Source organism: Budorcas taxicolor, chromosome 2, assembly GCF_023091745.1.
Source record: "Budorcas taxicolor isolate Tak-1 chromosome 2, Takin1.1, whole genome shotgun sequence".
Classification (NCBI taxonomy): domain Eukaryota; kingdom Metazoa; phylum Chordata; class Mammalia; order Artiodactyla; family Bovidae; genus Budorcas; species Budorcas taxicolor.
Genome location: NC_068911.1, coordinates 13,146,022 through 13,159,057, shown reverse-complemented (window position 1 = coordinate 13,159,057; position 13,036 = coordinate 13,146,022). Strand labels below are relative to the sequence as shown.

Genomic DNA, 13,036 nt, shown 5'->3' with positions numbered 1-13,036 from the left:
AAAAAAAATCCATCCTTTTCTGTTATTACAAAGCTTAAAAACAGGAAGAGAATAGATCACAACATTCTCTAAAATGAGGGTGTATACCAGGTACTCCTAAATGATTACTTTGGGCATGACCTTTCTCTTCACATCTTCCTGCTATCAAGTGTGAAAAATACATGGTATTCTCACCGGGCCTATTAATGTCTGTTGATGTCCTATTGGGTGTATATACTTGTCATGTTTTCTTCCCTGAAATCTGCATCAAAGCAATCCATTATTTTCAGTGTTCTTTCGGTAAAACAGATCAAATCTGTAACATGCACAAAAGCCGAAACAAATGGTGGGCTTATAAACCAAGCACATGGCTAGCTGTCATGCACGCAGTTATCCTTGAGTGCTGCAGACCAGCGTGGAACAACTGCACTAACAGGATGCCAAGAAAGACCCCTCCTCACACAATTCAGGCGCGAAAGGATAAAGCAATGGATGGATCTGGTGAAAAGGAACTCTAGACTTCTGACATCCTACGCAAGCACATTTTTTTCCAGTGCTGTCTTCAGAACTTTCCTAGGCAGATCTTTGCTTCAGAAAAGCTGATATGTTATCAATTTCCAGAACCTGAGGGCTGAGAGAGAACAGGAAGTTCCTGATGTGCACACAGAGCCCCTTTAGCCATAAGAACTCCCACATCACAAAGGAAGACCCTTCATCTGCAGACACCCAGATCTAAGGATGTTGGTGCTGCTGCTTTTTCACTGCTTTTTCTATCATTTTCACAATATAGCAAGCAATTATACAAGTTCACTGAAAACCTCAGGCTTCACATACTGCAGGCTGGTTAGTCAGGCCCTGGGCAGAAAGCACTAACACCCGGGAAATACTAAGAGGATGAAATAAGAGAACCTCCTCCATGAGGGCCTATGTGCATAAGCAGGGACTCTTCCTGTCCTGACAGCTGAGGACGGTGATGCTTTTGTGACAAATATGGCAAGCACACAAAATGGAATACATTCCCGTCTCTCTGCGCTGCTCTGTTCTCTCTGGACAAGGATGTTGCTGTTGTTTAGTTGGTCAGTTGTTCCGACTGTTTGCGACCCTGTGGACTGTAGCCTGCCAGGTTCCTCTGTCCATGGGATTTCCCAGGCAAGGATACCGGAGTGAGTTGCCATTTCCTTCTCCAGGGTGTCTTCCTGACCCAGGAATCGAACCTGTGTCTCCTGCATTGCAGGCAGCCTACCACTGAGCCACCTGGGAGCCCTCCTGGATGAGGACAGTGACAAATAAATACATAAATAGTTTCCATCTTGTTAGGTTACATTCAAATTCATGACCTCCCTCTAAAAACCAAGGTCTAAAGTTTCTCTCAGACAGAAAATTTGGGACACCACCCAGAGGTTATTGCTTTAGTTTACTTAGGCCAGTAAGGAAGTACAACAGAAACACACGGATAAGCATTTATCCATCTAGCCTGACTATATTTATCTCTTGTTCTTTAATCGATGAGCCTCTAGAGTTTGGACAACACAGCTGAGTCTGCAGGAGGCAGCGTGCAGGCTTGGGCTTGATTCCCAAGGCCCCATAAAGGCAAACCGAGGTGGTTCTTACCTCTGCTGTCCCACTGTCTGAGGACCAACCCAAACTCAGCTGGAGTCAGGAGTGGTGCCGAGACTTGGCATCGTCGCCATCCGTGATGTTCAACAAGGTATACAGACAAGACCAAAACCTTTCCAGCAAACTCTACGCATTTGGAGGGAACCATCTATGAGGAATGACTTAGGGAATCAAGAGGCACAGAATTCTGGAAGAAGACTGGAATCTGGGAGACCATCCCAGCACTTCTCAAAATTTAATGTGCATAGGAATCCCCTGAAGATCTGATTCAAATGCAGGGTCAGCGGCTTGGGGTGGGGGGAGGTGGTGAGTGTGGCTCCAGAGTCCACCTTCCTGAGAATTTCCTGGGTGATGCTGACGCCTGGACTGTTCTGTGAGTAGTAGGGGTGTTATCTAACCCTCTGACTAGATGGGGGATAAGCCCAGAGAAGTTAAGAAACTTGCTTGTTTAATAAACCAGACAGCGGAGTTCTAGTCCCAGCTCTGCCACTACCGAGTGCCTCTTCTCTGATTTACACAATGTTGCCTCCTAAGAAGCAAAATAACCCTGAAACAGAGCAGGCAATGATGAATCCAGGATTCGGTTACAATGTTTTAAGTACAGCCAGAAAGTGAAAAGGGTTAGGAGAGCTAGAGAGGGTTGCTGGAAGACGGCCCTTGGGCTCAATCTGAAAGCTATCATCAGTCCATCAGTGAGGGTGCCGCAGCCTATGAGTAAGGTTGGAAGGCTGGTAAGAGCTATGGGGCTGAAAGTTTCACGACCACCATGTACACGGATCCTTGAGGCACGGATTAGGCGTCATGCATTTTTGTGGCTAATTGGTAATGCACTTCCTCTTCCTTTCAATTATTCAAGAAATGCATCTTCCCAGTTAAGCTCTTTCATCCTGACAGTCCATTTATCTTACTGAGCTCCTCCAAAACTGGCAAGAACACATAAAAAAAGAAAATGTGTTTTTTGGGGGCTCGGGGGGGGGCTCGGGGGAGGATATTGCTCAGTGTGCTCTGAATTTACCAAAGGATGAAATGTGCTGAGGCTGAAAGAAATAAGAACATGTGCAAATTGACTGGTCTTATTTAGAAGTCTTATTCCATTTGAGGGGTTTTAGAATTTCTCTTTGTGTTTGTAAAAATAACATTATGCTTACAATAAAGGATATGCAAATTTGAATTACACTGTACAGTAAAAAGGCTGAATGTACTGTGTGTAAATTATATCTCAACAAACTTGACTCAAGCACAATAAAAAAACTTAAGGGTAGAGTAGGAAAAATGTGCTTGAGCTGGCTACAACTTAGATATAAATTCTCTGGGGAAAATGGGCTCTTTTTTAGTTTGCTAGTTGAATATAAACCCTGTCGTCTTTGTGGAGGGTGATGTGGCAACATTTACCCAAAAAACTAAGGCGTTCCTTTGACCTGGCAAATAACAATTTGGTCTACAGACACAGTGAAACAGTATCAGGATGTGAATCACATTTTTGGAAACAACTCAAACGTAATCATTAGGGTTACATATAAATTTGATACATCTGTACAGTGGAACCAACTGCAACTGCACAAATGAATGAGGGGCTACATATGTACAATGTAGAGCATACCCTAGCTTTTATGAAAAATGAAGAAAAATAATACATATTCATTTTTACTTTATATCTAAAGAAGCTCTGGAAGAATATCCAAGAAACCAATAGCCTTGGATTACCTGCTTAGGGTAGAGAAGGAAATGGCAACTGACTCCAGTATTCTTGCCTGGAGAATCCCACGGACAGAGGAGCCTGGGAGGGGGCTGCAGTCCATGAGGTTACAAAGAGTCGGACACAACTGAAGCGAGTTAGCATGCATGCACGCACACCTGCTTAGGGGCTTGGGGAGGAGTAAGAACTGGGGAGACAGGGAATGGAGGGAGGGATATTTGACTGTCTACATACATGCATATTTAAATTTTTGAATCATGTAACCTATTTAAATTTTAAAATTGGTCTTCTGTTTAAAAATAGTCTGAGCAAAGGGAAAAAAGCAAAGCAAATAAAATTGGGGATTTGAAGAGTGGTATGCTGAGACTCTTGAGAGTCCCTTGGACTGCAAGGAGATCCAACCAATCCATTCTGAAGGAGATCAGCCCTGGGATTTCTTTGGAAGGAATCATGCTAAAGCTGAAACTCCAGTACTTTGGCCACCTCATGTGAAGAGTTGACTCATTGGAAAAGACTCTGATGCTGGGAGGGATTGGAGGCAGGAGAAGGGGACGACCAAGGATGAGACGGCTGGATGGCATCACAGACTCCATGGACGTGAGTCTGAGTGAACTCCGGGAGTTGGTGATGGACAGGGAGGCCTGGCGTGCTGCGATTCATGGGCTCGCAAAGAGTTGGACACAACTGAGCGACTGAACTGAACTGATGACTAATAGGCATGGAGATCATCTTTTATATAAAATAAGAAAATACAGTACATACATTTATACTAATAATTTTTAACATAAAATGGCTTTTATGAAAAATATAAACTACAAAAACTGACTTAAAAGCAACCCAATCATAAAAGTAAACTGAAAAATGACTCCATGGTAACACCCCTTCAACCGAAAAAAAGGTACCAGGTTATGTTATAGACAGTGTGGACTAAACCTGTAAGAAGCAAATGATCCTGGATGTTTAAACCGAAAATCAATAGCAAACCTACCACCAAAGGAAGGGGCAAAGCTGTTATTTATAAAAAATATAATGATCAAGTTGGGAAACAGCCAGCCAGCTAAAAAAATACGAGAATTAATAAGAGAGCTCAGTAAGGTATCCGAACAAAGAAAAACCACAAACATCTGTCGCTTTTCTACACAGCAGCAATAGTCATGAGAAAATAAAAAAGAATTCCCTTGACAGTAAAAAAAAAACCCCTGGGACTTCCCAAATGGTCTGGGTGTTAGGAATCAGCCTTGCAATATAGGGGATGCTGGTTTGATCCCTGGTCGGGGAACTAAGATCACCCATACCCCGGAGCAACTAACCCTGTGCTCTCTGTGTGAGTCACAACTAGAGAGTCCAGCCACCGCACTGAAAGATCCCAGATGATGCACCTAAGACCCGACGGAGCCAAATACAGAACTAAATGAATAAACATTATCTAAAAAAACAACACAAATCATACGGCACTTGGGAACAAACCTGACAAGGAAATTAGAGGGCCTCTCAACTTTCAGAAACATATACCCCACAAATGCTTTGAGAATCTGTGTTCAACGGTGTTTGATGATGCAGAAAATAATAAATAAATAAACGGGGGTGGAGAGGGGGAGAGAGAGACAAGTTAAAGGGTAAGCCATGGAAGAGGCAGGTCTTCGAAGAGACCACCCCTTGAGGGGTTTTCCAAGTTTGCTGGAGTGTATGTGTCTGCCACAGAGACTGGAGGGAATCAGTGACTCTCAGAGGGATGAGATGTTTCATAGTATGAAGCTAAACCCCACACAGTATCTTGGTTTACTTTCTAAAGTCCCATTGAACATCTGTACAGCTGAGAAACCTAGAGCCTGTCTGCAAAGAAAAGACAAAATAATTTTTTGCATGGCTTTAATACACACTGGGTTCTCAAGGAACGCACCTATTGTATGAGGTTATGTCTGCTGTGTAGGTCTTGTGGTGGAGTTGTTTCTCACTTGGGAAGATCATGACATCAATGGTGAGGCTGCTCCTGCTGTTGAAATTACTACGATAGTTGTATCTCTATGTACAGATTCAGCCTCTGACCTTTCATTGCTTTCTAATGTAAACAGGAATGTATGTACTTAAAACATACTATGTTGTTATAAGTTACTTTCTATTTGTTTCTCCTTTACATTTCATTAAAGGCTTTATATACATTTTAAAAATTATAAACATAGTGTATAGATAAACCAAATATTTTGCTCCAGAAATTAAACAATGAGAGTGTGCTATAAAATATTTCTCAAACAAAGAGGGCGCTGGGTGCGGGTGAGGATGAGATTTGATGTATTATGTCCCTGTGGTGGGCCGCTCTGTTTCCAGAATTCTAATAACTTTCTACAGAAATGTAACAACTACCTGAAAGGGCTGTTGTGGAAGCTAAAAAGTCATGTTATGTGCTTTTCACAATGTACAGCACAAAATAAAGTAAGTGATCAATGTTCCCCAAACTACTGTTGAAAAAGATTTAATTTCATGGAAAATATTTCAAGACAAAATCACTATTAAGTAAAATAAAGGAAACTATTATCCCTATTGTCTGCATAAATCCATACATATACACACCAAAAGAGATTAGAAAGATATGCATTAAGATGCCTCTTGAGAGCCCCTTGGGCAGCAAGGAAATCAAACCAGACAATCTTAGAGGAAATCAGCCCTGAGTATCCATTGGAAGAACTGATGCTGAAGCTCAAATAATTTGGCCATCTGATGCAAAGAGTTGACTCACTGGAAAAGACTCTGATGCTGGGAAAGACTGAAGGCAAAAGGAGGAGAGAGCATGAGATGGCTGGATAGCATCACAGACTCAATGGACACGAATGTGAGCAAACTTTGGGATATAGTGAAGGACGGGGAAACTTGGCATGCTGTATACAGTCCATGGGGTCGCAAAGAGCCGAACACAACTTATCGACTGAACGACAAAAAATCCCATCTACTAGAAATAACCATTGACTCAAACTTTTAAATTTGTGCTTAACTTTCCAAATTGTCCATAGAGAATATGTATGATTATCGCAGAAGAAAAGTAAAGGATATTTTAAAGAGTTCTTCATAGACAAATATGCCCGCACTATCTGAAGAAATCACCCAGGAAAGTAACTATTTAAGTCTTTTTAAACTGCCCCACCTACAGGATGGAGGTTTAAAAAAACTCTTCACCCAGAAGACAGATGGTGTTTTCTATCAGAGATGAGGATTGTATATGAAGGGCATTAGCCTTCCATCAACTTCTCAATGTTTCTAATTGGTTATAACTGGTGTATCTGAAGAGAAAGGAAATGGTGAACCCTGATGATGGAGAAGGACGAAGCGGAAAGGGGAAACGGGGAGGAGGAGGAGAAAAACTCTCCCAAGACACATTTCTGTTCTTCTGGTCTTTACACTGGATTGCTTTTGCTGTTTAGTTGCTAAGTCGTGCCTGGCACTCTTGCAACCCCATGGACTGTAACCTGCCAGGCTCCTCTGTCCATGGGATTTCCCTGGCAAGAATACTGGAGTGGGTAAACATTCCCTTCTCCAGGGGTCTCCCGGACCCAGGGACTGAAGCTGGGTTTCCTGCAGTGGCAGGTGGATTCTTTACCACTGGGCCACCTGGGAAGTCCTCACACTGGATTAGAAAGCCCTAATTTACCCACTACAAGGTCATTATTGTAGCGAATATGAATGAGCCTTAAAGGCCCCAGGAAAATCTTGTGGGCCAGGGGCCACGAGGCAGTGCACCTACCCATCCATCCATCTGTATCTTCCTGAATGTTTGATCCCTACATCAGGACTGCACATGGCCTACTTTTAAATTATTCTATTCTACCTTCTAGTTAGCTTTCCTACTTACTTGTCCACATGAAAGAGCCACAGAAGCCTCACCACACAGAAACAAGATGGTAGCCAAACAATAGAAGGAACCCAGACTTTAAAAGTGGGAACATCAATAAATGTGGAATGTCTAACCCAAACAGCCCGGAAACACAGTCAAGCATCAGATTTCTGTAAATCTACATGCAATTATTTCAAGCTGCCGGCAATATCCATTCTTTAAACACACCTTCTGATGTCTACTCTGTGACCTCAGACAAAATCTCCTTTTTAGCAAAGACTGCAAGTTTTGTATCAGAGAAGGCAATGGCACCCCATTCTAGTACTCTTGCCTGGAGAATCCCATTGACAGAGGAGCCCGGTAGGCTGCAGTCCATGGGATTGCTAAGAGTCGGATATGACTGAGCATCTTTACTTTCACTTTTCACTTTCATGCACTGGAGAAGGAAATGGCAACCCACTCCAGTGTTCTTGCCTGGAGAATCCCAGGGATGGGGGAGCCTGGTGGGCTGCCATCTATGGGGTCGCACAGAGTCGGACACGACTGAAGTGTCTTAGCAGCAAGTTTTGTATAAGGCTTCCCAGGTGGCACTAGCGGTGAAGAACCTGCCTGCCAATGCACAGGAGACGTAAGAGACACAGGTTTGATCCCTGGGTTGGGAAGATCCCTTGGAGGAGATGATGACAACTCACTGCAGTACTCTTGTCTGGCGAATTCCATGGACAGAGGCGCCTGGTGGGCTACGGTTCACAGGGTCACACAGAACCGGACATGACAGAGGAGACTTAGAAAGTACGTGTGCATGTTTTGTATATACTTCTTAAAACGAACATGACTACTGAACTCATTTACCAATACTCTGAACATTCCCTATGTTTTAGGTATCATCTGTGTTTTATTTTTAATTTTTGGCTGCACCCCACAGCATGTGGGACCTTACTTCCCTGACCAGGGATTGAACCTATGTCCCCTGCATTGGAAGGTGGGGCCTTAACCACCAGACCTCAGGGGAACTCCCAGTACCATCTCTAAAACTGTACACACCAATGGTGTTTGACTGAAGACAATCTACCTTCTCTAACACACACTTCTCTTCATTTTCCTCCTCTCCCTCTTTTCTTCGAAGGATTAAACAGAGACCAGTTCGTTCCATTAGCAGATTCAATTACTCGAACGAATGGAGGGATGACATTCAGTCTTGCAGCTCCTTCCTTCTCGGTCACTGAAACTGTACAAATAAATTGGGGAAAGCCCACTGTTTGTTCAAGGCAAATTAATTTTCAAACACTGTAAGAGTGGGTGATCAGGGGAATGATGGGTGCTTGGCAGGGCTCAAAGAGATTCCATTTTGTGCTTGTCATTTTGTGTAAACATTAATTACCATCTGGGAGGCGAAGCTCTGGGCTCAAGTCTGCATCGCAAAGCTCCAGGGGCCTCCAGGGCTCTGGGTAAAAAGAGAATCCTAAGTACGAAAGAATAGCCACAGCGTCTGCCAAAACACTAGCAGCCCCCCGGGGAAGCTGTGTGGAGCCCAGAAGATTAGAGGCTGCTGGTCTGACAGAGGCTAGTTTGGATAGCATCGAGTTTACCAGATTAACCTGGGACAGGGGTTAATCTGACAGGGGTTAAAGAAAAGTCAACAGAGCACAGTTGAGTGTACTTAGTCTCGATTCAAGTTTATTCTCCGTAAACCCCACACCAAAAAGCATCCATCTGTAACAGGATGCCCATATTCCTGATGCTTTATGACCCAAAACTTTGCCTTCAAGGGGAGAACCAACCTTGGCTGTTTGGATGAGAGCCCATCAGAATGGCTTCTGCCTGCAGCCTGAGGCAGCCTCGTGCAAACGGTTCCCGTCTCTTGTAGCCTCTGGCTAATGAGAGCAGGGAAGGACCATGTTGATGAGGGACCAAAATCCGGAGGAGAGAAAGAGGCTGTGATCTACTGGGGGTAGAGGTGGGGGCACTAAAAAGTCTTTTTAAAAACCTAGGCATGTCAAGGTCATATGTAATTAATTCTCCTCGTGTTTTCGCTCCATACAAGGAAAAACGAATTAGCGTCACCTCAGATACCCAGTATGGTGCTAGGTGCTGAGGATACAAAGATGAGTAAGAAACAGCGCCAGGCACCCCTGGTAGTCTAGTGGTAAAGACTCCGCCTGCCAGTCCAGGGGACACTGGTTCAGTCCCTGGTCCGGGAAGATTCCACATGCCGAGGGGCAGCTCAGCCCGTGGGTCACGACTACTGAGCTCGCGTTCTAGAGCCACTGGGCTGCAACTACTGAAGCCGGCATGCCTACAGCCTGCGCTCCACAAGAGGAGCCGTTGCGATGAGAAGCCCGCGCACCCCAACTGGAGAGCAGCCCCCGCTCACCAAAACTAGAGCAAGCCCGAGCAGCAGTGAAGACCCAGCACAGCCAAGTACAAAAATAAACAAACAAAGCTTAAAACAGTCATAATAAAAAAGAAAGAAACAGCCCTGGCTTCCAGGAGCTGGCCAGTGAGGATGAGAACACAGGGAAAACACAGGAACCGGCGGTTGAGGAACTTGTGGCCTTCAACTACAGCGTCTGCCATCTGCAAGGTTCAGAGAGAAGTTTAGATGACCAGTGCTGATGAGGACAGCTGCTATGTGTTATTTATTTGAGTTATCCATGGGGCTTCCCTGGTGGCTCAGATGGTAAAGAATCCACCTGCAATGCGCAAGACCTGGGTTTGATCCCTGAGTTGGGAAGATCCCCTGGAGGAGGGCATGGCAACCCACTCCAGTATTCTTGCCTGGAGAATCCCCTTGGACACAGGAGGCCTGGTGGGCTACAGTCCATCGGGTCGCAAAGAGCTGGACATGACTGAGCGACTAAGCATAGCATAGCGCATGGTCAGGCACTTTATGTAACACTTCCTGCTGCACTGGTTCCAACATTCAGTCTTAGACTCAAATCAACAGAATCGTGTTCTGGGCTGTGTGGAGACCTGACAAGGTATGAAGGGCAAGGTGTCCAATCACTTCCCAGGACAACGGAAAAACCCCAAAGACCAGGCTCTGAGAAAGCCCAGGCTTTTGTGCTGCGGCCCCAACGAGACACTCCCACTGTTTTGGCTTGCACCCTCCTGTCAATGCCAGTATTCACCAGCAGGCCTTTCCCGAAGAGACTGCCTCCTGTGTGCTCTCCCTCGCCAGCGCCTCTCCGCCTTGGGGACCCTCCACCTGCTGGCATGGGTCTCAGCTTCCAGGCCCGTCCTTGCCAGTCTCGTCTGGCTGTGGTTTGAGCGCCCACGTGACACTGCACTCTGCATGGGCTCACCCCAAGCCCAGGACGCACAACACGTGACACGATGCCCCTGCGTCTGTCTATCAGTACAGGGGTCCCAACAAGGAAAGGTGCTGGAAGGATTTTCCACCATATGTGTATGTATTCGTGCAGCACGGCACGTATACTCTGAGCGAGGAGAAATCTAAGGACGAGGCCAATGCCACAGTCAAACCCGAAGGACACATTCCTCAGACTGGAAGACAACAAGGAGACAGGCCCTTGGTTTATTTTGGAAATTTGCCAAGAGGTGGGACTCAGGCAGTGACAGTGAATTATACCTCTGGATGTTTGGTTAAAAAAAAAAAAGTCTTCTAGTATCTAATCATCCTGCCTTTCACATTAAGAACTATCAAGTGAGGATACGGGGGAGAAGAAAAGAATGTCATCCTTCTAAAGGCAGCCCTCCCTCCAGGATTTTTTTTTTTTACTAAGTACAGGCGAGGACTCAAAAGCTGTCAAGCTCAGAGAGGCTCACAGATCTTTTTAGAGACCTGCCGCCTTCCTCGTGTACTGCTGTCCATGGTCGCTTCGAGCGTCATCAGCTTGGAGTTTCATGTCCATAGCCGGGGCAGTGATCGTGAGGGTCATCTGCCCCTGGTCCCCTTGAAGCAATCATTTCTTTGGTGTCATGTATCCTTGCCACCTTCTTTCTTAACGGAATAAGCGATTTTTCTTGGATCTGTGTATGTCTGTTGTTGCATCAACACGACTCTGAGGTTTTGGGGGCCCCTGGGATGAGGCACCTGGCTAGCAGTGTTCACACTTTGAAAGCTCAGTGCGCCCATTAAAGTTGGCAAGTGACTGGCTCTATGTTAAACCCTATTTTCAACACTGTACTTCACCCAAGATTGTTTTCTCAAGGACAAAGGTGAAAGCCGCCAGTGCCAAAGACCTACTGAGATACGAGCAGGCACCCTGCCCTCCTGCTTTGTTCACTCTGGTTGTGTGTCACCTGATTTCGGGCACAGGTCAGACGATCACTGAGACCCGTTTAGTAAAGAGGCTGGGTGGGGTATGTGACGGTGGCAGGCAGAAGTTTCCATCTAGTCTATCCCAGGCCTTTCCTCGGCTCCCTGACATCAATATAAAATCTCCCCACCACCAAGATTCTTCCTAACCCTTGGCACACAGGGCTGTGGTAAGGTGTGACAGCTGAGCTACGGTGGCCCTGAGTTCCAGTCAATATCAGGTAACTTTTTCACGGCTGCAGAGCCTGCGAGAGCACACAAGTGCTCTCATCCCTCTAGAAGGAGAGAGTCACTTGAGTTGTGCGACATCCCTGTATCAACTTCTGCAAAGTCACCCTTGCGTCTGGGTCCAGGTGTCAAGGGGAAGGTTGGAAGTTACTCTAGCATGAAAGAGTGAAGCAAATCGCTGTGATTTTTCAAGCAGCCACTAAATCTTTCTGTCCTGGAGGGAAGGGAAGAAGGAGCCACAGACATCAAGGCACGTGGACCACTCTGGCGGGGCTCTTCCTATGCCAAGAGAGCTGCAGGAAACGAGGGCGGGGGTTGAGCTGGGGGTTAGTAACCAGGGGGAGGAACACCAGCAACCCCAGTCATTTTCCTGCCGTGTTCACACAGCAGTCACTTGGCGAGTGGTAGAGCATTATCAAATGTCCCCAAAGCAGTGTTTCACCAGAGTGTGGTTGGAGAACTCCGAGGACCACTCTTGTCCTGTTCGCTAAGGTCGCCATGAGAAGCGGCCTCTGCCTTGGCAACGTCTCCCATCCTGCAGCAATGAACACGCCGCCAGCATCCAGAAGGCCTGTCTGTACGGGCTGTTCTGAGGACGGACCACAGCGTTCCTCCCGAGTCTGTGTAAACGACCTGCTGTGACCCGGGGCCAGAGGGCCAGGCGGCCTGTGATCTGTCTGACCCGAGCACCACGCATGCCCCTGGAACGGATCCATGAAGCTGTTGTTTTCTTGATATCATGGAGCCTTTGATTCTTTAGTTGAAGGAGGAGGAGCAGAGAAAAAGAGGACTCTTGACAGTTTCTCTAATACGTTCCGGACTTTCTGATCTCAAACTGTCTTCCACTTTATCCTAAGACTCTAAGATTTTCCACAGTCTCACAACCCCCAAGTGTGGTCCACAGACCAGCAAATACCAGCATCACCAAAGGTCTTGTCAGGAAGTGAAATTCACAGCCCTCATCCATATGCCCATGCAAGCACTGCCCTGTAGCACGCTTGGGAGTGTTAAAGAGCCTCGGGAAACCCCATATAGCCGAGGGGCGCCATTCATGAAGCTGCTAATCCTGCCCTGTCTCCGTCTCCCAAGACTTAAGCGTGGAAATAACTTCCTTCATTCCTTCCCCGAGCAGGGTCTCTACCGGCCTGTAAGCTGCTGCAGGGATGGGGCGGTGGGAGGTGGCAGTATCGAGGCCTCGTGTGTGGCCATGTTTCCCATCCTGGCTCATGGAAGTTCCCTGGATCACTCACCATGTAGAACAGGGAGTTATAGAATTGTGGTCCACAGCATGGCCATGAGCCACCTTCAGGGACCCGATGGTTGTCACACAGCAGAGGAAAGCTTATTGTGAACAGCACCACGGGGAGAACTGTGACCAAAGGACATAGAACGGCAGAAGAAATCTCCACCC

General features: G+C 46.2%; 1 protein-coding gene across 1 annotated transcript in view; it reads right to left on the bottom strand.

Annotated features, from left to right (window-relative positions):
• AUTS2 (activator of transcription and developmental regulator AUTS2) overlaps positions 1-13,036 on the bottom strand; it is a 1,205,988-nt gene that overhangs the window by 29,993 nt on the left and 1,162,959 nt on the right. The window lies entirely within an intron of this gene.